Genomic DNA, 26515 nt, shown 5'->3' on the forward strand with positions numbered 1-26515 from the left:
ATCCTTGGAAAAGGGGCAGGCAGTTGGCCCTGGCAGAGACCTGGACTTTCTGCCACCTAGACCTATGAATGGCCATCTTGGACAGGCCCACAAGCAAGCCCACCAGTAGATCCTCTCCACAACCCACCCCCTTCCATTCTGGGTGCCCGTATACGAGGAGCGCAGGCCTAAAGTGCAGACTGAACCTGAGCAACTGCCTCTTCAGAATCTTAACCAGGGGCTGCGACTTCTCACATGCATTATCAATGTGGTACACTGACTCCCCCCAGCCACAGAAATTGACAGGTGGACAGGGTGTCAGTGAACCTGCTTAAAGACCTGTTACATGGTACTGCCCTAAGCAAGACCCCTCCACCCAGGTCCCCAGTGTACAGGGAGAGGACCCCTGCATAAAGAGATCTCCACTGGGGACCTCCTCTGCTGCCAGATGGTAAAACAGATCGTCAAGGTGAGTCTGGTTGGCAGACGAAGGCAAGGAAGTGAAAAATGTGCAGAAGCAGCCCGTACAAGAAATGCTCTGGAGCATCACAGAACGGCACGGTAGGCATCCCTGCCAGAAGGCTCCCACGTGATATCTGACACCTGAGTCCAACGAGCAGTTCCAGCCCATCAGATAGTGGTGCCGCTGGAACCCCTCCACTTCCCCGAGCCACCCCATTCTCCCCCACCCCCCGACACTCACACTGATAGAATGGGGACCAGTCCTCCTCGCAGCTACACACTGGGAGCACCCATTCTGGATGAAACTAGAGCCCGTACCCTCAACAGCTCTGGGTAAAGGTGAAGTAGTTCCCTCAAAGCGGCATGGCTGATGCTGTCCGCAGGAAGCCGCGTTCCCTCCTACAGGTAGTGTCCCCGGCGGAGGAAGCACGTTGCTAGTCCATCTCGGAGGGTAGTCACCGTACAGGTATCTGTGCAGGGTCCCGAAGCAGAGAGCCACAGCACACACACCAATGACTGACCGCACTCCGCCACCAGAAGACTCAGGACTGCAGCAGAGACCCAATACCTCCTGTTGTCCCAGAAGAAGTCCACCAGTCTCTTCTGGGTCCTGGAGACAAGAGCAGCGGGCAGGACTAAAGTAAGCAACTAGTACCACATCTTTACAATGAAGGCTACTTATCAATCAGGTTTTACGTGGACTGGAGATCCATGCTTTCCTATTCCGTTGTGTCAAGCCTGTGGCAAACAACCTACAGATGCAGCAATGGCTCCAGCAAAATTGAAAAGACTCTTAACTACAAATCACAGCCATACCACACGTAAAAGTGCCAATTATTTTAACGACTTTTGGAATCTCAAAACAAACAGATTAAAGATTTTGAAAATAAAGTCACAGTCAGTAAAGGGACAGGAAGTAAGTCTTTTAGTAGCTTTAAGGGCAGTTCACTTGATACGACAACCTGGGCAAAGAACACAGCATTCTCCTGCTCCATCCAGAACACTGTGGCTTAGCAGAGGAAGAGTTCTCAAAACGGTGTTTAAGCTGAAAGGTGAATTGCAAGAGTACTTTCAAGAAAATAGTAGGCCATATTTTGCTAAATGCTTTGAAGATGAAGAATGGCTGCAGAAACTACCCTACTTAACAGACCTTTTTTGTCATATGAACCAGTTAAACAAGCATCTGCAAGGCCCTGGAGAAAACGTTTTGACTTCAAGTGACAAGATTCTCGGTTTTAAAAGGAAACTGAATATTTGGAAAAGTCATACTGCAAAACTTGAAATGTTTCCACTGTTGCTTAGACTTGAGAGTGAGGAAGGATATCAGAAAGTCTCTAGTCTTATTAAAAACCACCTGGAAGAATGGCAGAGCAAAACTGAGAAGTATTTTTCCTCTCTTTCAACACAAGTGAATGACTGGGTGAGGGACTCTTTCGCTGAATCTTCCGCTCAGATTTTGAGAGAAAAGTTTGTGAGCTGCACTCTGATCGCGCACTCAAAATGAGATTTACTGCCCTGCCTGTGGACAAGTTCTGGATTTCCATGAAAGAGGAGTATCCTGCTATTCATAGGAATGCAATGAGCAGATTGCTGCAGTTTTCAACTTCTTACAGGTGTGAGCAAGCTTTTCTCTTGTTTAACAAGCATCAAGAGCAAGGATAGTTGTCTTATTTCAGTTGAAGATGATATCTGTGTATGCTTATTTCAAGTTCAAACCAGAATTGAGAAATTTATTATGTTTGCCTTATGAGTTAATTTTTAATTATGAGAGAGAAGGAAAGAGTAATCTGAAGAAAGGTGTGCAAAGCTTAACCATCTGTTTTTTTTTTCAAGAAAGAGTGGAGAAAAATTCATTCTCTACTCAAAGAAGCATTGACAAATATCTTTGGATTATTATTTCTGCAACTTACTGATCACACTCATGCACTGTGAGCTCTATATATAATTTTTATGCAGGGGTTCCCTGGGACCTGAAATCTATTTCAAGGGTTCCTCCAGGGCAAAAGGTTTGAGAAAGATTGATCTTGGAGTAGGTCAGCACAGCATCATGGGCCAAAGGGCTTCTACTGTTCTGTGCTGTTTTATGGTCCATGTACAGAAGTGAAATTCAGAGGCCATTAACTGGTGTATATCAGTGTATCTGCTTACTCTTTTACATCACATAAGACTGTGGCCCTAGAAACATCATTGGACACTTCCCACCGGTCTCTCTTTTCTGTCTCCGAGTTAATGCCATATGTTTATGAATATAATGCCTTTAATTCCACAATCAGAAATTTACAGGAAATGCAAAGTCAACTAAATTGGTAACTGCTGCAAAACATTGATAGGATTCTTATCCAATTAATACATTCAAAAATCTGTTTTATTACACATTAGTAACAGGAACAACAGTTTTTGTTTTTCAAATAAACACAGTACCTAGTTGCATATTCCTGTTCGTGGCTACTGCAAATGCTCAAGTCTTCAATAGCCCTTGACTATACCCAGCCACCTGTGCAGTTTGAGGCACCATCTGCTCAATCAATCCAGGAAACACTCAGTGATCAAGAGAAAACTAAACAATGCTCCCATATCTGTTCTGCTGTTTCAAAGCCCTGGTGACAGCAAACATTGACATATCTTTGCAGTGCTGGTCCTTGGCACCACTTCCATTTCCAAATTAAAGAAGTTCTCTCTATCAATGGCAAAAATCACCTTCTTTTAAACCAATGATTTAATAATACCATCTCACACTGGATGAATCTTCATGGTAAAAGTAGGTGCAGCCTATACAAGGCTCTGTTAATTGTCTTCTGCACTATGAATGGTCCCATCTAATGTTGGGCTAACTTACAACTGAACTTGCAACTTGCTCCTCTCTACTCTCAATTCAAGATCTCTAGACGTCAGCCGGACTTCTTCCATGGTTTGAGAGACCTCACCTACTGGCAGAGGCAATCAGCCTGCCAGGCATATTGTTTCTGGGTGTGCACAGAGAAGCCCTGGCCCATCTCCATGAGTTCTTTTGGCATTGGACTAAATGTTCAGCAACAGGGACTCTAACTTCAATCTCTTGTTCAGGGAAGAATGGAATCCAGTTTGGCAGTGAAAGGGGGACATGCCAGTGGAGGACAATTGGCGGCTCCTGTGAGCAATCCTTGCCCAAACCAGCTCGAACTCTGGGTTCTAGAGTTGGAAGTGACAAGACAATGCAGTGTTGTCTGCAGCTCCTGACTCACTTCCAAGTCTGGCTGGGAGCTTGGAGTGGAAACCTGATGAGATGCCGGCTGTGGGTCCCAAAACAGAATCAGAATCAGGTTTAATATCATTGGCATATGTTGTGAAATTGTTAACTTTATGGCAGCAGTACAATGATATACATGAAACTATATAGAAAAAAGTGAATTGTGTTAATTATATATATATATACCCATTAATAAGTAGTGCAAAAAAATTAGAAATTAAATAAAAATTAGTGAGTTAGTATTCATGGATTCAATGTTCATATAGAAATCAGATGGCAGAGGGGAAAAAAACTGTTCTTGAACTTCTGAGTGTGTGCCTTCAGGCTTCTGTACCTTCCTTCCCAATGGTAACAAAGAGAAGAGGACATGTCCCAGGTGAAGGAGATCCTTAATGATGGACACTGCCTTCGTATGTCACCGCTCCTTGAAGATGTCTTAAATACTATGGAGGCTAGCACCCAGGAAGGAACTGATTAATCTTACAAGTTTCTGCAACTTATTTCAATCTTGTACAGTAGCCCCTCCCCACACCAGATGGTGATGCAGCCAGTCAGAATGGTCTCCAAAATACATTTGTAGATGTTTTTGAATGTTTTAAATTGACAAACCAAGTCCCCTCAAACTCCTAATGAAATATAGCTGCAGTCCTGTCTTCTTTATAGCTGCATCAATAGATTAGGTCCTCAGAGGTATTGACACCCAGGAACTTGAAATTGCTCACTCTTTCCACTTCTGATCCCTCTATGAGGATTGGTTTATGTTCCCTTGTCTTACTCTTCCTGATTGTACAATCAGCTCTTTAGTCTTGCTCACACTCAGTGCAAGATCGTTGCTGCGACATCACTCAACAAAATGGTTGGTATTTCTTTCTCCTGTACGTGCTTTCATCACTATCTGAAATTCTGCCAACAATCATCAGCAAATTTATAGATGGCATTTGAGCTATGCCTAGCCACTCAGTCATGGTTGTAGATGGAGTAGAGCAGTGGGCTAAGCACACACCCCTGTGGTGTGTCTGTTGATCGTCAGCGAGGTGGCAAACTTATTTCCAATCTGTTGTGGTCTTTATGTTAGGAAGTCAAGGATCCAGCTGCAGAGGGAGATACAGAGGCCCAGGTTCTACAGCCTTTCGATCAGGACTGTAGAAATGATGGTGATAAATACTGAGCTGTAGTCAATAAACAGCATCCTGACAAAGATATTTGCATTGTCCTGGTGATCCAAGGCTGCATGGAGAGCCATTAAGATCACATCTGCTGTAAACCTATTGTGGAGATAAGTAAATTGCAGTAGGTCCAGGTCCTTCCTGAGACAGGCATTGATTCTAGCCATGGCCAACCTCTCAAAGCATTTCACCTCCATAGCTCTGAATGCTATTTGATGATAGTTGTTAAGGCAACTGACACTGTTCTTCTTGGGCCCTGGCAAGTTGACCTTTTGAAGCAGGTGGGAACTACCAACTGTAGTAATGAGAGATTGAAAATGTCTTCCAACACTCCCACCAGTTGTTTGGCACAGGTTTTCAGAGCCTTACCATGTATTTCTTCAGGACCTGCTGCTTTCCAAAGGTTCAGCTCTTGAAAGACAGCCTGAAGTCAGCCACCAAGACAGAGATCACGGGGTCACCCGATGCTGCAGGGATCCTCATAGATGTGATTTTGTTCTCCCTTTCAAAGTGAGCATAAAAGATGTTGAGGTTGTCTGGTAGAGAAGCATTGCTGCCATTCCGGATGTTGGGTTTCGCTTTGTAGGGAATTGGGGCTGAGTCTGATGAGACTGCAACAGAGGAAGGTAGGAAGGTGCCAGGTCTGGAAGTTGGGCTGTCCTGGCAGGGAGCTGCTGAGTAGCAGCAATGAGAGCAGTACTGGCTGCCAGTCGATTCTGGCTGACCGTTGTGAGTGCTGACACCCATTATTGCAGCTTGGACTGGACTTGCCACTCTGAGTGTAGCTGTCATACTGTAAGAGCTATTTTCGCCAAATTGTCCTCCACTGATTTTAACTTCTCCCCCACCTGACCAATGAAATACAGTGGCAATTTCAGCTATGCTCTCTCTACTGGGCCCATTTAGTGGTCAAATCTTGCTGACAAGAATTTGGTGATGGCCCAAGTGCGGAGGGAGAGACATAGGCACGGAACGAACTATTTGCTGACTTTGACTAAGAACTGAACGGAACAAAGGAAATAATAAATGCCAGGCCTACAAAGCTGCTAATTAAAACTCTCAGACGAACTAAAAGCTAGCATTGGCAGTGTGGCTTAAAAGCAGAAACCTAGAGGTAAATTAAATACTGCTCCTTTAGCAACATCTCTCTCAATCTCTAATCTTTCCCGGAATGTGCACTGAGGTAAGCAAGGAATGTTGCCATCACTGTGCTTTGATCAAGACTGCAGATAAGGGAAGAGAGTAAGATACAATAACAGATTGGCTGGAATGTGTGCATTCTCACGTGCATAATTTTCATCTTCTTTCAGCTCCTCACCTGAGGGAGCACCCAGACTCCACGACAGTGTTTGCAGTTGTGACACCATTCCTTTTGCTCCAATCCCACAAGCACCTCTCTCTCACCCCCTCACCTTCTTAACACAGTCCTGAAGCAGGGTCTCTACCTTACATAATTCCTTTCCTCTGCCAGATGATGTTTGACCTGCTGGATTCCTCCAGCTGATTGTTCGTTGCTCTACTGAGTTCAACATCAGAACCAAACAATCCCAAATCATTGTTCATTAACAAAGCCTGACTGGAGATCAGAAAGTCTCACAATACTAGTTACTAGACTAAGTGTCTCAGAAGTGTCTTCTAAGTGAACTTTTTTGTTCAAGTTGTTTATGGTTACTGAATGTAAATTCTCGTATGTTGAGAAGTCACGTGTAGCTCACTGTAGAATGAGTAAAGTTACAACAATTTGCAGTGGTGCATTGCCCCTGTATGCAGGCTGAGACTGTGATCCTCTGGGACGGGAGAGTCAGGTGCTGTGCCTGATCTATAATAATATAACAACGACTCTAACTGGATAGGCATCCTGCAGCCAGAGTTCAGAAACTCAGCATGTTATGTGTTCTTCCTTGCATGTTAGATGAATTTATGCTATGCTTTAATATATCTGTCAGGACTCTGAAAAACACAGGTGAGCCCTACATTACAGCCATTCCAAACAGAAATTTACCCTCACGGAAATCATGACACAGAAGTTTGAGACTCAGAATAAAGTTAATATGGAATGTTAAAAGTAAATAGACACAGCATGTGAAAGAACAACAAAAGTCCAGACCAGAGGTCGGATGAACAACATGACTCAGGTCGTATGTTCCAGGGGTGGAGACTTAGCAGGTGCCTCTGGCTTGTCCAGAGGTGTGTTGACACGCTCGTGGTCATGTCATGATAGCAGGGGCATGGTAGTGGAATCCTCCAAATCTTGGTGGGACAGTTTTAGGTGATCTACATTAACACATACAGTTTTACCCTTCTTATCTATGATAGAAGTCTTTTCTCTCCATTCCAATATGCTGAATGGGCCATGGTAAGGGGGACTAAGGGAATGCTGGGGTACGCTATGGCAGATGAAAGCAAAAGAGGCAGTATGTAGTCAACAAGAACCCATGATAGTAGGTAGGAATTGGTGCAAAGGAATTGAATTTACTTGGGAAGGCAGTTTGCTACTGAGAGGCCGACCAGGCAGTTATGGTGCCAAGAATGAAATCACCTGGCACTTTAATGGCTGCCGGAATACCAACTACTGCAGGTCCTCTTTTGAAGCTGTTCTGAGCCCCATCAGGACCCATGGGAGACAATCATGCCAGCACTCATTCATCAAGAAAACCCTCAAGAGCAGCCATTAAGGAGCAGTGAAACTGCTCGCAAAGGCCATTGGACTGTGGGTGATACGCCATGGTGTGACGTAGTCTAACACCATTGCACCCCAGAGGTCTGATATGAACTGGGGACGGTGGTCAGAAGCAATATCAGACTGGGTGCCAAACTGAACAACCCAGGTGCTGATGAACGCCGGAACCACACCTATAGCCGTTGTCGATGTTAGAAGGATAACCTCCGGCCATCTGAGGGTACGGTTCACCATGGTAAGGAGATGTGTGAACCATGGGAGGGGAGAAGAGAATCAAGAAGGTCCATGTTGACATGAACAAACCGATGCCTAGGGGCCTCCAAAGGTGCCACTGTGGCTTGGATATGAGAGTTAATTTTTGCCAGCTGGCGCTTGCCAGAGGCTGGACTCCAATCACACACGTCCTTTCTGAGGCAGTGCCACACAAACTTCAGTGCAACCGGTTTCTGTATGGAGTTAAAAACAGTCCGCCTCCAGTCTGTGGGCACTGTGGGATGAGGACGACCAGTTGAGACATTGCACAGGAGAGAAATTCCAGCTTTATCAAATGTAAAGTCAGACAATGGCAGGCCCCTGACTGCTGTTTGGTAAGCATCTGGGTCAGTATCTTGGTCTGCTTTCATGTCAGCATAGTCAACCTCTATGTGTATGGCTTGAATGGCTAGCTGTGAGAGACAATCAGCTACAGCATTATATTTCCCTTTGTAATGTTGTATAACTGCTGTGAACTCAGAAATGTAGGACAAATGGCTTTGCTACAGTGGAGACCAAAGTTCTGATATTTTGGTCATTGTGTACACGAGGGGCCTGTAGTCAACAGCTACTGTGAATGGTGACCCTCTAGAAGAAAATGAAAGAGGCGGAAAGCCAGATGGAGACTGAGAGTCTCACAGTCAAATGTGCTGAACTTCCTTTTGATGGGATAGCAGCTACCAGGTGAGCTGCTGCCAAAAGCCTCTGACCAGCTGTCTGTGCACAGCATCCACAGTATATTCCAAATCGTCAATAGTAATGGCTTTTAATGGCTGTAATAGTAGTAAAGCAGTATCGATTGGGGAGCAGGTGCGTCATTTGGGTCATATTAGAAAGAGGTCATTTGGTATCATCATATGCCCTGGTCATGTCCACTGACCAGCCAAGCACTTGAGTAAGGGTATTGACTTTACACACACTAAACAGGAGGAGCGTAAGTTCAGCAGCTTGGGGAATGCAGTGGTGATAGAAATTTTCTCCACCTGAAAACTCCTGTAGTTTTTTTTTAGTAGTGCAGGGTGGTGGGAAATCCATAATAGCAGCAACTTTTGATGGGATGGGTTGCGCACCTTCTGCAGAGATGCGACAGCTGAGAAAGTCAATAGTTGACCTGGAGTTTAGCAGGGTTAATTATCAACCTGTGTTGGCTTAAATGCCGGAAGAGTGTGTGGAGATAAAATCCGTGTTCCAATTTGGAGGCACTGCCGACAAGTGTGTGTCCAAGTAAACAAAAGTAAAATCTAATACTTTTCATACAGAATCTATCAACCATTGAAAAGTCTGTGCTGTATTTTTCATTCCCAACAGCATGCACAATAACTCAAAAAGGCGAAATGGGGTTATAACAGCCATTTTGAAATGTCGTCTAAGCACAAAGGCACCTGATGTAGCACAAAGAATTAACTTTCTGGCCAAATGAGCCATAAAGTCTTGGATATTTGGGACTAGGAAATGATCAGGGGTGGTGACCTAGTTAAGGCATCAGTAATCAACACCTCGGCAGCTTAGGGACCATATGGAGGGGCAAAGCCTAGGGCTATTCATTCAATACCAGGTCCTTCCATGTTTGCAAACTCAGTCTTTGCAGTTGCCAGCTTTTCTGGGTCCAATCTACACCTGCAGGCATGAACTGGTAGTCTTGTTGTAGAAATGTAGTGCTTGACCCCATGTTTTGGGACTGTGGTGGAGAACATGAGCTTGGGGAAATTTGGGAATTTGCCCGGCAGTCAAGTATACTCACATGCAGTGGTGCATGCACTTGACAGAGTCACTGTGGGGAACCTACTGCATGAGCAGGGTAATGACCCAATGTCCTTGACATGCACAAGCCAGCAGTTCTTGGGCACACAAGGAAATCTGCACTAAGCAGACATCTAGCCACTTTAGCCAGGATGAAATCCAATGTGTAACATTGCCCTCTGAAGTAGAGCATCACCTGTCGTGTCCCGTAAGTCTTGATCCTGCTGCTGTTGGTGGTCTCCAGCGAGGTTTCATTGCTCTTTGCCTGCTCATCAATAGGCAATGCTGGCAGCATATTCACTTGAGCATCTGTGTCACACAGAAAGTGTCGCCCTGAAAGGGTATCCATAACAAAGAGTAGGCATCTTTGGCAGCTGGAATATGTGGTGTTCACAGACCTCTGATATCCCAATGTGCTGGTACTGTTGAAGCTGCTAGATGATTAGCTCTTCCTTGTGCTCTTTCCAAAGCGAGCATGATAACAACACAGACTTGGCATAGTCTGTTTCACAACATTAGTTAGTAGTCTGCTTTCCATGCTTATGTTGGAGGCCTTGCTGACTGGCTTATTGAGACAAGGAAAAGAGATGGCATTATGTACCATTCCCTGGATGAGTGTTGACTATAACCATTTTAGCAAACTCCCTATAGTCTTTCACAGGTGCATTAGTGAAGGCTATGTGACCTTGATCATGCATTTGCTGCATGAAGAGTTCTTTAAGAATAAATCAAGGATAGTGATTTCCCAGGATTTCACAGCATGTGCTCCCATAGGTCTGATGGCTTAGCATTGCAGAGGCTGGGCAAGGAGAGCAACTGTTTAGCGCGCTCAGACTACAATAGTCCAAAGTCTGTAAAAGATGAGTTTTCTTCGATCGGCATTTATCTTGTTTAGGTGAGTGTTCTAGTAGACTCACCACTCTTGCAGCTGTGGAGTTGCTGAGTGATGCTACCACATAGAAGTATCTGGGGTTGTTAGCAGAGATTTCTCACAGCATGAATTGTGCCTTGACTTGTACAAACCAAGCAACTGCATTTTGCTCCCAAAACTCCAACAGTTTCAAAGCAACTACATTGGCTGACATATTCAATAACCCTGGAACCCAGCTAGAGCATTTGGATCATCAATATAGGTTTTCACAAATAAAATGACATAAGGCATAAAGAAAAACTGTAACAACTTATTTATAGTACTCTGAAACAGTGAACACACAAGGCATGGTAACAGAACTTCACATCATATGTCATCATGTCCAACCAGTCTTGAAGTGAACCCAACTCAATGTCAGAGGTTGTGTACTATGTATATTTCCACCACTTACATTATCCTACAACATCACCAAACGGAGAGGAAAGAAGGGAGAATGTCTGGGTGGATTGAGTCTTTGATTATGCCAGCTGCTTTGTCAAGGCAATGAGAAGTGCAGAAAGAGTGCATGGAGGGGAGGCTGGTTTTTCTGATGTGTTAGGTTGTTTCCACAGCTCTCTGCAACCTAGCTACAGTAATTGCCATACCAAGCTTTGATGCATCCTGATTGGATGATTTATATTGTGCATCAATAAAAAATGGAGATGGTCAAAGTGGACATGCCAAATTTCCTTATCCACTTGATGAAGTAGCAGTGCTGGTGCATTTTCTTGGTCATGGCCTCTTCATGGTTGGACCATGACAGATAGAAGATGTCGTTGAGCTTGGAGGCATGTGCAGTTTCTTGCAGTCACTTGCAGAGCTGGTCATGCCCAGCTGCTGGGCAACCAGACAGAATGCATTCTGTGGCGCATCAATAAAATCAGCAAACTTGAAGCTCTCAACCTTCTCAACCTCAGTACCTTTGACGTAAGCAGGAGCGTGTACTCTGTCCCCCTTCCTAAAGTCAATGACCAGCTCTTTTACTTTGCTGCCATTGAAAATGTGGTTTGTGTTACATAATATAATGATACAAATGTATTTCTAGGAACACAACTCCTCTGCGATGCTCTGATACATTTTCTACAAGCAACCAATCTGTAGTATTGTAATTTTTTAAAGATACAGCCACTTTTAGCAAGGGCAGCATCTACTACCCATCTTTAATAACCTTTAAGAGTGCGATGGGGAGCTGTCTTGAATTGCTGCAGTTTGTCTCCACACCTTGGAGCTGTGGAGAAAACCCCAGTAACAAGGATGTTTGTGCAACGTACTGTGACCAGCATTCGGTCCATGATGACGGATGAGAAAATATCATTTACTTTATCTCCGCTGCCTTTTTTATTGTGACAAGCACAATAACAGACAGAGTGCAATAGCTCGGTGAGAACTAACCCAGTCAGGTACAGATCGGGGAGAAGATTATCACACACTCCAGTTACATTCAGGGTGCAACACAAACACACAAGTGAGCAGCTATATAACCCAAGGTAAAATAAATGAACTTGAGCATCACACCATAATTCTACTGAACATGCACGCCACAAATGCATTTTAAAACAAGAACAATATTAGTTCTGCAAGGAATGTTGGGGTGAGCTGTCAACTACGGCTCTGGAGAACCACAGTACATTGAGAAATGTCAATAAATCTTTGCATGCAAGACAATGCAAAATATACTTCTTTGTAATTTGATCTTAGGAACTTTATTTGGCTACAGACTAAGCAGGGAGAAGAAAAGGCAAGGGACGGAATTTAGCTGAAGGAAAACGAGGATACAATCAGAGAGATGCATTATAAATGCATCAACTGCTTTACCTTTGTGATTCCTAGTGAAATATCTGACAGAGTGGTTATCAGTTCAGTGAAGCATGGCCAGTTTGTTTCCAACATTGAAATGTGTGTGAATGTTGGTTTGGCTTTATTCAATGCAGTTGTTCTGAATGAGCCTTACCCTCTGGGAAATATGTTTATTAAAAGAGACTTAAATGTGGTTGAGATATTAGAAGACAATAGTTTGAATATAACAAATCAACAGAACAATAGTGAGAGGGAAAAACTTCAGATTATCTTGTCTGCTCCCTTGTCCATACATAATGAATAATCATTATAAACCCCCATGGAAAATCTTATATAAATAGATCATCTGAATCTTGTTTTTAAATTTTGTTTCTTGTGGTGAAGCCAAAGAGAAATTGCCCACAACATGTCTGCTTCAAGCTGCCTTTAAGGAGTCATTCTGCAAAACAGAACATCTGGAATGAACCTGGATGAGTTTGCAATATGCACCCCCGAGTTTGTTGGTGCAGTGTACATCACGGGAAAACTAAATGCAATTCTCTACATATGGAATAGTTAATATGCCTATCAGATAATTTAATAAAACAAATAGAGTGTACTTAGTCAGGTTGTATTGGAGGTTTTCGCAAATAAAATGGTGGAAATGTTTCGTGTTTCATGTAATAGCTAACTGTTTCAAATTGAAAAAGAAAGAGAAGGAAGCAGTTCCAGATGCTTGTGTGCAACATACTGAAGCACCTGTAAAGTTACAGGGTTTGATAAACACAAATGAGGCTTTGTTAGAGTCTGACCAAGTTAGAAAGGGATATGATCATTTTGTAACTGAAGGGTTTGTATCCTTGAAGGAAGGATCTACTCTGGTGCCAATAAAAATCCTTAGGGATACTGGTGCTTCTCAATCATTGATGTTAGACAGTGTGTTGAAGTTTAATGAAGTCTGATACTAGTGAGGTAAATTACATAAGAGGTGTTGGAAGTGATTTTATGCCTGTACATTTACATAAAGTAAATTTAAAGTCGGGGTTAGTTACTGGATTTGTTAAAGTAGGATTACAGCATAGCTTACCTGTGAAGGGTATTTCTTTATTGTTAGGTAATGACTTGGCAGGTGGACAAGTTTTTCCTGAAGTGCATCTGACAATGGAGTCAGAGGAACCAGAGTTGAATTCTAACACAGATTCTTCCTGTGTTGTGACTAGAGCTATGGCTAAAAAGATTGATGCGCAGAATGAGGTTGTTATTCAGGACTGTTCAACTCAGGATTCGTGTTTTGAGGATGTGTCAGAGACTTTCTTATCTTCGTTGTTTGAACAAGATTCTGGGAGTAAGTCTGACTATAAAGATTTATCTTTGTCTAGGAAGGAGATGATAGCAGAGCAGAATAGAGACTCTGAGATTATAAAATTAAGAGAGCAGGTTTTACTAGATAGTGAAATTGATAAGGTGCCAGTAGGATATTACGGAAAAAGGAGTGTTGATGAGGAAGTGGAGATCGCCTACAATTCCTGCAAGTGAGGATTGGAATGTTGTTTACCAGGTAGTTGTTCCAAAAGCTTATCGAAATGAGATTTTGACTTTAGCTCATAGTGTGCCTTTAGGTGGACATCAAGGGGTAAGGTAAACGGTGGACAAGATTTTAAAACATTTTTACTGGCCTGGTCTAAGAAAAGATGTGGCGATGTTTTGTAAAACGTGCCATACTTGTCAAATAGTGGGTAAACCAAATCAGGTTACACCAGTAGCTCCATTACAACCTATCCCAGCATTTGGTGAACCATTTTCTAAAGTTATTGTAGATTGTGTTGGTCCATTACCAAAGACAAAAACTGGTTATCAGTATTTGTTGACTATCATGTGTACTTCTTCTAGGTTTCCAGAGGCAGTACCACTTAGGAATATAAAAGCTAAGACTGTGACAAAGGCCCTTATAAATTTTTTTGCTTATTTTGGATTACCTAAGGAGATACAAACTGATCAAGGCAGTAATTTTATGTCTGGATTGTTTCAACAGAATAGCTAACTGTTTAGCTAACTCATTTATTGTATTCCGAACACAACACAAAAAGTGCGAATACAGAACTCCATGTAACGCGTCATCAGGCTAGCCTCTTAAAGTGACCCCCAACTCAATGTTGGTGAGTTGTGAATAATGTACATTTCCACCAATTACATTACCCACAAAGACCCCTCCAGAATTCACTAAAAACAGCATTGTGAATCTGTCCGGAGTTCAGATGAGCTGCCCACCTTGGGTCCTATGTTCCATGCGTGGAGGAACAGCCAGGGCCTCTGGCTCATCCAGAGGTGTGTTGATACGGTTACAGTCATGTCTTGACAGCAGGGGCATAGTAGCAGAAACCTCCAAATCTCGGTGGACTGGTTTAAGGCGATCTACCGAAATACATTTGGGTTTATCTCTCTTATCTATGATAAAAGTCTTTTCTTTCCATTCCAAAGCACGGAGCAGGCCATTGAAAGGGGACCTAGGGGGTTATTGGTGTGCATCATGGTGGACGAAAGCAAACAAGGTGGAATGCAGGCCAGCAGGAACCCAAGAGTGCTGTACACATTGATGGGAGGTAAAATAGGTGCAAAGAAATTGAATTTACTGAGGAGAGTGGAACACTCTTGCAGCTGTGGAATTGCTGATCAATGCTACCACACAGAAATATTTGCTGTTGTCGGTGGTGATTTCTCACAGTGCGAATTGGTCCTTGGCTCGTACAGACCAAGCAACTGCATTTTTCTCTCAAAATTCCAGAAGTTTCAAAGCAACTGCATCGGCCAACATGTTCAATAACTCTGGAATCATCCTAGAGCACTGGGGTCACCAATGTAGGTTTTAGCAAATAAAACGGAGGAGGTGTTTTATCTTTAAGAAAAATTGTAACTGCTGCAGCAACAGACCTACTATGCATGCAGTCAAATATTTTCTGGCTCTGTTTAAAAACAATAATAATATAACATACAGCAGTGCAAAGTAATATCTAGATAGAGTTCTATGGATGCTGAAATTTATCAGATAACTATCAGTTGGCGAACGTTTACTGTATTTCTTGCTGAATTTAAACATACATCGTGTCAAGTTGCTGGAAATGTCAACTGTTTTCTTCCATTGAGAAGCACTGCTTTAAAAGCTCCAAGAAGGCAGAGGATTACACAGAGGTGTGGACTTACTGCACAGAACATCAAAAATAACTACTACTAGCAGAAAATCCATGCTGATTAAATGCACATCGAATGCCTTGCATGTAAAGCAATTGCACTACTGTAGCATTGATGCACCTGTGCAGTGCCATGTCTGAAGGAAAATAAATCAGCCATGACTGAATGGCAGGACAGACTTGATGGACCAAATAGCCTAATTCTGTTCTTATATCAATGGTCTTATGTTGTGGTGATGTTTTCTTTATGGGATAATTCTTCGGCATTTTGATTCTGTGGATTTTTGAGCTTAACATTTGAAATGTCAGGGATTGGTGTCAGATGGTCCTCTTTAAAGTACCTGAAAAGGGAATTTTATTCATAGGCCAAGGAATGAGAATCAGAGACTTAGGCTTGACTTTATGCTCTGGACAGTATGGAAGAGATGGGTTTGCTTTATAGTGCTAGTAAGGGGCTACATTTGATTATCTGCTCTGGATAGTGTGCAGGAGGGTTTGTACTTGATATAAATGGTCTGTACACGATGTTTGATGAGGTGAGTTTGAATCTATAGCATCCATGCAGGGATGATGCTTGCTTGTGATTAATCTGATGGGCTACTCATTATGAGTTTCAATGTTATCCTCTCCACTGTTTGAGAGAGGTGAGTATACATCAATATTCTTTACAATTTCAGGCCTTGTGTCTGATTTTATTGTCTGCAGTATAGGTGGATTTGTTTCATGGTCTGATGGGTTTGTGGGGTTAGTTTGCATATTATTACCTCAGTGCAGAGACTTTGCAACCAATTTTAACTTTATGGATGAGTGAGGTGTTAGTATGATTTCATGTTGTCTCCAATGGATACATGTAGTGATGGTTTAATCTTCCATTTCTATGCAGATCCAACTATCTTCTTTCTGAACTTTTATCAATTGCTTCATTATTCAAACCATGATAGCACACTTGCTTAATACCCTTGAGTTGCCAGCAAGAAATTGAAAATGCTCTCTAAAGATTTGATAAGTGAATAAATTTCCTCAGAGACAGAGCAAGATGATAATGTGATCACAAATATTATCAGGAAAGAACATTTTGACTGCTGAGGATAACTAATAAGTACACTCTAAAGCTTCCAACAAATTGCTGCAATGGTACGTTTAATTAATAAATGGGATACGATTTTGACTGAATCTGCCATGAAGGATAGAGGAGATGGTCCTCACACTTTGCAAGGTTTTCAAACCAAAAACGTTACTTCTAGTGACCAATAATTGACATTATATTACATTACAACATTATATTACTGGCTAGCTTACCTTCATATTTCATCTTTTCTCTTGTATGGCTTTTTAAGTTGCCTTCTGTTCCTTTTAAAGAGTTTCCCAATCCTCTAACTTCCCACTAATTTTTCCTATATCATATGCCTTTACTTTTCCTTTTTTGCTGTCTTTGAGTTACATAGTTCAAAGTAAATTTATTACCTATGTACATATATGTCACCGTATACAACCTTGTGTTTCATTTTCTTGTAAGCATACTCAAGAAATCCAATAACTGTAATAGAACTCAGTTATGAGCTCAATCATTTTGCTGACATTGAGGGAAAGGTCATTGTCGCGACCCAGTGTTATTGAGCTCTCTATGTCCTTCCTGTACACCGACTTGTCATTATTTGAGATATGACCCATTGCAGTGGGATGATCTACAAATCTGTGAGTGTATAGGGGTTTGAGGATGCAGGTTTGGGGGGCACAAGTGTGAGCATTATCATGGTGGAGTTGTTGCTGCCTAAAAGATGATTGCGGTCTGTTGGTCAGGAAGTCAAGCATCCAGTTGCAAAAGCAGGTGTTGAGGGCTGGGATTTTAGCAACGAGTTTGTCTGGGATCATGGTATTGAAAGTGAAGCTGTAATTAATAAACAAGAATTTGATGAAGGTGTCTTGGTTGTCCAGATGCTCCAGTGATGTATGCTGAGCCAAGGAGATAACAAATGCTGTGAATATGCTTCGGCAGTAGATGAATTGCCTGTGCAGCTGGAGCTAGTGCATGCCATGATCAGCCTCTCAAAGAACTTCATGATGGTTGTTGTCAGAGACATTGGGTGGAACTCATTAAAGAACTCTGAACACAAGAGATTGCAGATGCCAGAATCCGGCATTCGGCAGCAGACTTCGAAAACATCGGAGGAACTCAGCAGGATCTTAGCCATTAGGTCTGAGCCATAGAGTTCCTTAAAGGTACATTGCCTTCTTGTTCTTTTGTAATATGATGGTAGAGGTCTTCTTAAAGATTGAAGTAGGGATAGATTAAGAATGTCTCTAAGTATCCATATACAGCTTCTAAGGACAGGTGCTTTCTGAGGGCTCCCCCTTCAGAAGGCTAATCTGGCATATGCCGTGGGTTACATAGGTGTCTGTTGAGACTGGTGGTGTAGTTTCATTGCCATACTGCTCAAAACACACACAGAGCCCACAGAAATTTAACATGCATTGAGCTCATTGGGATGGGAGAGATGCGCTATTGCATTTAAAGGCAGTTATTTTTACTTCACTCCCGGAACTCTTCTGGTTATCTGTGAACCAATGCTGCAGTGATATCTGGAGCTGAGTAATACATGAACTAACTGAGGTTTATTAAGTGGGTCGAGGCTCAAGAGACTGACTGCCAGAAACTGGAGCTAGAAAACAGTTTGCTGGAGGAACTCGGTGGCTTGAGCAGCATCTGAGAGGCTAAAGGAGTTGCTGGCATTTCAGATCAAAGACCTGATGGGTGAGATGGACAGTATGAAAAGGAGAAAGGGACTGGTCAGAAAGGAGTCCAAAGCATTTGGTGGACTGGGGAGGAGTGTGAAGTGACAGGCAGGTAGTGCAGGTAGGGGAGGGAAGAAGGCTGGAATCAGGAGGCTGTGTAGGTGAGCGACAGAGAGAAAAAGTCTTGATAAGAACATTCTGGAACATAGAACCACAGTAAACCTACAGCACAATATAAGCCCTTCAGCGAACAAAGCTGTGCCGAACTACCTAGGCCTACCCAAAGCCCTTTAGTTGTCTAACCTTCATGTATCCATCCAGGAGTCTCTTAAAAGACCCTACAAAAATGCTGGATGAACTCAGCAGGTCGGGCAGCATATGTTGAAAGAAGCAGTCAATGTTTCGGGTCGAAACCGTTCGTCAGGACTAAAGAAGGCAGAGGAGGCAGGGGCCCTATAAAGAAGGTGGGGAAAGGGTGGAAAACCAATCAGAGGAAAGATCAAGGGGTGGGGGAGAGGAAGCAGGGAGGGGATGGGCAGGAGAGGTGAAGAAGGAATCTAAGGGGAAAGTACTATGGGTAGTAGAAGCAGAGTCATGAGAGGTGATAGACAGCTAGAAGAGGAGACAGAGTAGAGGTGGGATGGGGAAGGGAGAGGGGGGGAATTACCGGAAGTTGGAGAATTCAATGTTCATACCAAGGGGCTGGAGACTACCCAGACGGTATATGAGATGTTGTTCCTCCAACCGAAGTTTGGCCTCATTATGGCAGTAGAGGAGGGTATGTATGGACATATCCGAATGGGAATGAGAGGGAGAGTTGAAGTGAGTGGCAACCGGGAGATCCTGCCTGTTGTGGCAGACGGAGCGTAGGTGCTTGACGAAGCGATCCCCCAATCTGCGTCAGGTCTCGCCGATGTAGAGGAGGCTGCACCGGGAGCACCGGATGCAATAGATTCTATTGGAAAAGGCCTCTGACTATCCACATGATCAGTGCCTGTCATCATCTGATACACCTCTATCAGGTCACCACTCATCCTCCGTCGCTCAAAAGAGAAAAGGCCGAGTTCACTCAACCTATTCTTATAAGGCATGCTCCCCAATCCAGGCAACATCCTTGTAAATCTCCTCTGCATCATTTCTATGGTTTCCACATCCTTCCTGTAGTGAGGCGACCAGAATTGAGCACAGTACTACTCCAAGTGGGGTCTGACCAAGGTCCTATATAGCCAAAACATTACCTCTCGGCTCTTAAACTCAGTCCCACAATTGATGAAAGCCGATGCACCATATACCTTAACCACAGAGTCAACTTGCGTAGCAGTTTTGAGCATCCTATGGACTTGGACCCCGAGATCCCTCTGATCCTCCACACTGCTATGAGTTTTGCCATTAATGTTATATTCTTGCCAGTAATGTTATATTCTGCCATCATATTTGACCTACCAAATCTACCAGAAGAGCTGGAGGACTGTGTAAACCACAGAGGATGAGGGTGAGCAAGAGATTTGGTCTCACAGAACCTACTACTGTAGCCATATGATGTTTTTCTTCTTTCAGCCACAGATGCTTGACTCCACTCTTGCTCCCCTTCACACGTGGCACTACCTGCATGCACCTCACACCCCTCTTCTGTCCACTAATCACCTCAGTATCATTTCTCAGCACTAGGAAATTAAAACAGGAGAAAATCTTCAGATGCTGGAAGTCCAAGTAGCACACACACACACACACTTCTCTTTATACTGGTCATCCCAACTCTCCATTCTCAATCCCAATGCAGGCTCCAGCTGGAAATGTTGGCTATTCCATTCCTCCCACAGATATTGTTTGACTTACTGTGTTTTTCCAGTAGATTATTATGCTTGAAATCTTGATGATTAGTGAATAGATTTCATTTATAAGCACAGATTGGTGACAACTTCAATATATTACAGGTGTTTGAGAGTGGACCGATGGGTGGTTGAATTGAATTTGTCCTGCTTTTTGCTGATCTAACATCAGTCTGATGTCACTTTTGTAAATAGACTGGAATACATCACAAATAGGATGCTGCCTGGGTCTATGCATCTTGATGTAGTACTTGTGTTCATATATTCTTGTTGTGGTGTGCAGTCTGGCTGATGTGAACCAAATCGTCTCCTAGGACTTTGAAATGAGCAACTAGTTACCAGAGCTCATTGACTGTACTCTTTTCCATAGATGCTGTCTGGCCTTCTCAGTTCCTTCAGCATTTTATGTGTAATATTTAGATTTCCAGCATCTGCAGATTTTCCTTGTTTTTAATTTCCTAACTGTTTAAGTGAGGTTTGAATTTATGTCTCCTGACCAATTGTCCATGTTGTTCTTTAGCAGTGTATTAACATAACTGGTCTGCTATCATTCCATAAAATTTATATCACACAATGCTATAGAAACACATAGGTAGCATATAGTCACAGGGCAGTAGTTACAGATCTTTCCTAGCATTTATTTGTCTGGCTTTATTGAGCCGGTTGGCAAACGACTCAGCATGAGAGCTCGTAGAAGCAGATGTAAAAGTAATGTATCTCATTATTCAAAGGTTCTATTGTGAGCTTAAATGCCGCTGTGAACCAACATTTCCTGTGCACTTGCACAAATCTATTTGCTGGTGGCCTTTTGAGTTTGGTAGTCTAATATTTAAGCTGTCAACTAAGTGGAAGGACTGTGACTGAAACCATATTTAGCTGATTCAAATGATGTTGGAGAAGATTAGCAGAACCGAAATGGTCTCCAATTGACCTTTACAGATTTTTATTAGTGCACAATGAAAAGCCTCCTTTGATGCATCACAATTTGGTATGGCACCTGAGCTGTGTGTAACTACACAAACCTGCAGAGAGTTGAAGACTCAGCTCAGCATGTCAGGGAAACAGTCTCCCCTGCATAGACGCTGTCTAAATTTCTCACTGCTTCAGTAAAACAGCTAGCATAATTAAGGACCCCATCCACAATATACACTGTCTTTTGTCACCCTCCCTTCAGGCCAAAGATACAGAAGCCTTAAGCCATGTACCGCCATGTGCCCAGTTTAATTAAACCCAAAGATGTAATACCAGAAGCTCCACCAGTGGCAGGATAAAAAAAGAGGTTTACCAAACTTAAAAAAAAAAGAACTTAGGGGAAAAGGAAGCTATGCGAGAACGAAGCATAGCTGACACAGTGTGGGAAAGCGAGAGAAACACAGCAAACTATTAGAAACTAAAGATACAAACTACTGAAACAAGATAGTGAGCCACCCAAGGTTGAAGAACCAGCACAGGAATAAAATGTTTAATAATGTAGAGGATTTAATACAGTTGGATGTCTAAGTTTATTCTCATTCGAAGGATCTGAATTTGATTTTCTGCAAGAACTGATTATTTTTCCAAAGACTGAGAAGTTGCTGAATAAGATTTACTTGATTTGTTATGATTTTAAGTTTTAAAAAGTGTTAAGTTGTACAGATATATAATTTTTGAATTTGAATTTCAATTTGTAGACATACTGACGAACTGAAATGGAAGCTAACCATAATACTTAAGAATAGGAATTCAATTAGTTTTCTAACTAAGTCGGGATAAATAAAAAGGAAAGGTTAGTCTGTAAACCTTTAAATTGAGAACAACACTAGATTTAAATAGTTAGAGAAATTGGAGTTACAATAGTTATTCTAATGAATCTCACTGATTCTAATTAAAAAGGAATTTGTTTTTTGTTTGATACCTGAGATTTGGAACCTAAGCAGAATGTTGGAATTTTGAATTGTTTTTACTCATGTAAATATTTTGTATATATTGTTTTATATAAACAAAACTTACCTCCAGACATGTGTGTTTTCTATTCACTGCCTCCTTCTAATATCTAGAGCTTCTGAAGGCCCACTAACACCTAGTGTAATACTATTTAATTTGATTTTTCTCATAAAGAGTGCGGCGACCAGTCACATGAGACAAGAAAGTTCTGCACAGATGTTACAACCAGACTGAAGGCCAGCTTCTATCTTGCTGTTGTGGGACAATGGAAAGGTCTCCTAGCAACTGATAAATTTGTTAAATTGGTAAATTGGTTTATGATTGTGGGACAGATGCTTTCCGTATATTCTTCTGCTGAAGGATGTTCTCTCATTGGCCTCAGAGACTGAAATCACAGGGTCATCAGGAGTTGTGAGAGCTTGTGAAGTTTCCTTCATGTTTTGACAGTCAAAGTGAGCATAGAAGGCACTGAACTCATCTGGAAGCGAAGCTCTGTAGTCACCTATGTATGTCACTTGATTTCACTTTGTGTGAGGTAACATCATTCAATTATTGAGCACCCTTCATTGATTCAAGACTAGTATTACCCATGAGACAGCTTTCTGCAGATTGTACCTAGACCTCTTGTATCTTACTTGGTTGTCAGACTTGAATGCCTCTGATTTGGCCATTAGCAGATTGAGGATCTCATGGTCAGTCCAAAGCTCCTGGCTGTGGAAGGCTCTGAACAATCTTGTGGGGACACACTCGTTTATGACTGTTGCTATAAAGTCTGTTACAACTGTGTTGTAAACGTTCAGATCCTCTGATGAATCCTTGAACACAGTCCAGTCCACTCTCATGGCTGCTTCTCTGCCTCTGGTGTAGACCTCCTTGTTGTCCTTATCTCTGGAACCTTGCTCTTTAGCCTTTGCATGTATGCAGGTAAAAGGACAGCCAAGTGATCAGATTTCTTGAAATGCCATCTGGGCATGGGGTTGGTAGTTTACTAGTTGCAGTGAGCTTTGCCAGAGAGCGTAGAATGTGGAGAGAGTTGATTGGAATGTGGGTAGAGTATGGTATGAGTTAGGGTAAGATTAGTGTAAATGAGTGGTTGATGGTCAACAATGCTGTATGACTCCATGATAAATGCTCGACCAGTTCAGACAGAGATCATGAAAAAAATATGTATTTATCTATATGTTGTAAATTATTGGAATACATTAGCTCTGTGGCCTGAGAACTTGAGTTTGTTAAGGCTGAAATTGATGGAAGTTTGGATACTAAATGAATCAAAGGACATAGGGAATCAGGCTGGTTAGATAGTAAAGGATGGGATCACTGTGACCTCACTGAAAGCTGCAACAGCCTCAAAGGGTTTAGTTGTACTTCTGCTTATAGCTTTATATCCCTATTTTGTCAAGGCAGGTGCATGTCCAACATGATGTTAAGGGATGCACATAAGGAGAATTTTAGTATCTGTAAAGCAGTTTGAAGTGATCCTGAGCCACAAAGTATAAAATCACACCTCTGCCATTTTCAAGCACCTTCTTAATCCTGTGCATTAATGCAAAATCTCATCCTCTATGCTCCAAACAGAAAGCTACCGACTTCATCAATCTTTCTGCAACAATGAAGATGTGGATTCCTCATCACATTTAATTAATGCCAAATCAGAAACTGCTGGAAACACTCACCAGGTCGGGGAGCATCTGTAGAGAGAGAAAAAAAACACAGAGATAAAACTTCTGGTAAAGATCTTTCATCCTAAAATCTTATCTGTACAAAATACATGTTTATGTGTTCCTCTACAGTCATTACACATAGGGGCAGAATTAGGGCATTCAGCCCATCGTACTTGCTTTGCCAGTTCATCATGGTTCATTTGTTTTCTCTCTCAACCACATTTTTCTATTCTGCTGATGAGTGAATAGTTGTTGGAGATCAAGAGAAGTAAAATGCTGCAAAAGTTTGTTCTCCTCCGTAGATACCGCCTGACTTGCTGAGTTCCACCAGACTTTGTGTTCCAAGAAGAGCAGCTCTGAGTGGAACTGATGGTTCATCCAACAAAACATGGTAGAGAAAAGATCAGGCAGACTGACTTTAGCCTTTTTTAACTGCTGGAACTGTAACTTACAATATACTGATGACAAAATCTTCCCTCCAATCTCTCAAATGAGGTGTTTCAATGCTGTGGCTAAACATGTGTAGTTCGTGAAATTATGTTTGAAACAGGTAAGTGCCACCATTAAACATTACTAAATCCAGCTGTACAGGAAGCTAAACAGTGACTGATGGCTTTATTTCAGATCTGCCTTGCTAGATGTCATCACTTCTGTGGCATGGCTTTTTGGAATTATATTGGACTTCACTTTCTTCCAGACTTCTATTTGAAATGAGATACAGGAGCGTTTATTTCTTATTTTGCTTCTGTACTTTTTGAGTTACAGAATCTGATGAATTTAATAAAAGAGCAGAGGATGCATGAAATTGGTAACTTCAAACATTTTATTTCTGGATCGCTATCTGACTAGAGGTCATGTATCTGCAGGGTTCTCACTACCTGTTGCTCACTGAGTATTTTAAATTTTCCTTAACTAATAGGATTTGCAAACAGTCAGGGGCAAGCTGTGGATGTGATTTGGTTCTTTGTTTCCTTGCCCTACCAAGTGGTTATTGTCGACTGTTATGACTGTTTTCCTGTCTATATTATAACTAACTTATGAAGTTTGCAGTGAAGTCAACAATTATTTGGAGCTACTTTCAAACCTCGCTTTGTTTTACTGTAGTAGGCAGCAGGGAATTCCCTAGATACAATCTTCAGAATAAAATGTGATTCTACCTGTTCAGAATTTAAAAGATGGCTTCACTTTGGTTATAATGTCATAGTGTGTGATTAAATGTATTAACTGCCATTTGTTTTAACTATTAGTAGTCTATTTAAATGGTGTAAACAGAAATCTCATCAATTCTGAGTAACTAAAATAAATGCAAAAATGCCTTGTTTCAAACAATGCATCTTGTGTAAAGAGTTTAGAGGTTGTATGACTTAGAATAGTAATAAGCTATTTGACTTTTATTTATAAATTACAGTGGCATTCCTCAAATTAATTGCAGACTTGGCCTATAACATACAAAATCAATTCCAATCAACCATTATTCTTCATGATTTAAAGTTATTTTAACACATCAGATTTTTTAAAAAATCACACTAATCATCACTTTACTGCTTTGTTAATTTTCTTATGCTCCAAAATCTTTATCTCATAATACAGCAGAATAAAATTATAAATTTAATTAACTTGCTTAGATGCAAATAACAGGATCAAATTGATTTATTCGAACATTCGTCTTCTATTAAGTCAACATGGGCCACATTTTTTATTTATGCATTAAATAAGACCATTTTTAACATATATTTACATAGGATCAATACTAACCTTAATGCTTCCTGAGTATAAGGCTGCTAAATCAATTCTAGTAAAGGTTATAAAAAGTGGAAACAACAGCTCCATATGAACTAGAAACTAAGAAAGTAAGTGAATTCGTTTGATGGTGTTTTCACGGAAACTTTACAACTATATTCTGATTTGTGTTTTTTTTTACTGATTGTCACTGAATGAATATGTTGGAAACTAATGGAATAAAAAGTTTCTGATGTAAGCTTGAATTAATGCATTGTATAAGGGAAACACTGGGGAATTGTAAAGTAATGGGCTGGCAGAAGGTCCTGCTGAAAGTAGCTGTAGTGCAGGCGGATGCTCTGTACTTACTGCACCATGGGATCCAGGTTCATCACATTATGTTCTGATCAGAAAGGTCAAATATTCCTTATATCTGACCACTCAAATTAAATCAAACTGAGCTGGTGCAACGAGTACAGCTAGGGATCACTGGTCTCAATTAAAAAGGTAAATCTTTTGTTTCATTTTCTTTCTTTTATATTGCATTTCCTTACAAGCTAGGCCTTTTAGCCTGCTGAGTTGACTCCAGATCTCAAATAATTTACACAGTCTCCACTTACTTTCCCATTACTCTTTCTCACTTACACATCAGCTCCACTCCCCTCCTCACACTCCCCAACCACCACCAATTCGTCCACCAACTAGGTGTCATTTACAGTACATGTTTGGGGTGTAGAGGAACCTGGAACACCCAGGGAAACCAAAGTCAAAAGAAAAATGTACAAACCTCATAGAGTGAGCACCGAAGGCCAGGACTAAAGCCAGAAAATGTAAGTCCACTTTGTTTCTGTAGATTTGTATTTAACATTGTTAACTGTTAGTTTGATATTAATTGAAGTAAAATATGCTATTTCTTAACTTATTTTCATGAAACAAACAGTTTTGAATTGTTTGGATCAATTTAAAATTTTTAAGTGTCCTCAATTAGTGACATGAGCTGAAATGGAGTCCTGAAGGGTCACAACCAGCTGCTGCACAGCCGCAAAAGGTCAGCATAGGCAACGGCAAATTGGTAAATTGTTAACTTGGTGAGTCAGAATCAGAATCATTTACTCATACAGTCTTATATGGCATCAACCTTGTTGCTTTGCAGCAGCACAGAGAAAACATATCAGATGACTTTAAAGTAAAAAATAAATAAATAGTGCAAAAAAACATTTGGAAATCTGATGAAGCTCTACCTGGATCATTGTGTGTGGGTTTTCAGGGTC

At 41.6% G+C, this 26515-nt stretch overlaps 1 long non-coding RNA gene across 1 annotated transcript in view; it reads right to left on the bottom strand.

Moving 5' to 3' along the window:
• Nucleotides 1-26253, bottom strand: part of LOC132398888 (uncharacterized) — a 61877-nt gene extending 35624 nt beyond the window's left edge. Inside the window, exons 1-2 of the long non-coding RNA XR_009513831.1 lie at nucleotides 26032-26253; nucleotides 23538-23552 (exon numbers count right to left, since the gene is read on the bottom strand). This is a non-coding gene — a long non-coding RNA (uncharacterized LOC132398888). The remainder of the gene's footprint in view (nucleotides 1-23537; nucleotides 23553-26031) is intronic.
• Between the last annotated feature and the right edge of the window lie 262 nt (nucleotides 26254-26515).

Source organism: Hypanus sabinus, chromosome 9 (genome assembly GCF_030144855.1).
Source record: "Hypanus sabinus isolate sHypSab1 chromosome 9, sHypSab1.hap1, whole genome shotgun sequence".
NCBI classification, from domain to species: Eukaryota; Metazoa; Chordata; class Chondrichthyes; order Myliobatiformes; family Dasyatidae; genus Hypanus; species Hypanus sabinus.